This window comes from Triticum dicoccoides, chromosome 3B, assembly GCF_002162155.2.
Source record: "Triticum dicoccoides isolate Atlit2015 ecotype Zavitan chromosome 3B, WEW_v2.0, whole genome shotgun sequence".
NCBI lineage: Eukaryota > Viridiplantae > Streptophyta > Magnoliopsida > Poales > Poaceae > Triticum > Triticum dicoccoides.
In genome coordinates, this window is record NC_041385.1 from 716,162,382 (window position 1) to 716,163,906 (window position 1,525).

The window sequence follows — 1,525 nt, forward strand, 5'->3', positions numbered from 1 at the left end:
CATGGCAGGAATAGAATTATGAAGGCATGTTAATGAGCATGTGCAACTCACTACAGAGCAATAAATGGCATGGCAAGGCAACCAACAGTAAGAAGACATGTTTGTGAAGCTAAGCATGGCAATAGCAAGTCCATAGGGTACATGGAGCACTAGCAACAATCATGGCAACAACTGAACTTAATGTTAACAGGCTGACAGCAACATTATATAGCAACTTTGGAGCAAGATATGAACAAGCTACAGCAAGCTATAAATGCAAACAGGGCCATGGATGGATAGAGCATGACATGTAGAACAAAACATATTTAGTGAACATCTCCAGATTATGCATAGAATGAGTTGTAGTAGCAGGTTTACATAGCATCACGAAATAACAGATTCAGCCTAGCAAAACAGCAACAACAAGTACACTACTTAACAAGCTTGATTCACTCACCACAAGTCATTGCATGACAAGATAAGCATAGCATCAGCAAGAAGACATGTTTATGAAACAAACCAAGGCAAGAACAAGTCCATAGCATGCAAGGATCAACTATAACAACCTTGGCAAAATTGAATAACATGTAAACAATCTGCCAGGAAACATTTTGAAGCAAAAGTAGAGCACGAAAATGACATGCTAGACTACTCCATAATTGTAACCAGATGCATGAATGGATAGATAATAACCATATGTTCAAAACACCCTTACTGAAGTATCTCAAAATATGCATGGATCTCTCTGTAGCATCAAGTTTACATGGCATCAAAATAACAGCAGAACAGGGACTAAAACAGCAACATTACGAAGCCTAGTTTGCATGCTTGTGCTAGTCACCACATTGATCACAAAAATACATGGTAAGGACCTATGTAAATAAGAAATGGCATAGTTCCAAACACATGTAGACATCAACCTCATAGGATGCACACATCAATCATGGCAAAAATGACAAAAGAGCTAGTTCTGTTAACAGACAGCAGACAACATCATGAAGCACTCTTGCAACGATGATTCAGGCATCAAGATGAGCTCAAATGAATATAATGCAATGGAATGAAATGAAGTACTCGTTGAGTCGAACAATCTGACATATTACACGCACGGAACGGAGCTACGGATGCAGAGATACAATGCGATGAACAGGGCAACATAATAAGCAAAATCAGGGATGGGCGATTTTTACCCCGCGAAAACTGGACGAGAAGGTCCCGGGACGGAGAGATCCAGGGACAGGCGTGGGCGTTTGGTTGGTGCACCCTGCGGATCTGGTCCCGGTTGGTGCGGATTTCGAGGACTGCCGGGATCTCGCCGGACTTGGAGGGGGATGACGCCGGAGTGGAAGAAGATGGCCGGATCCGGCACTGGGCACCTCGGACGGGCGCCGGCGGGGCTTGCGGGTGGCGGGGAGCGGCGATGGAGGGCGGCAGCGCACGGCACCGACGGAGGAGCGGCCGGGGAGGAGGGCGGTGCCGGCGGGCGGTTACCAGGCGGCGGCGACCGGCGAACGGGCCGGGCGGCGGAGCATGGGGCCGCGGGGAA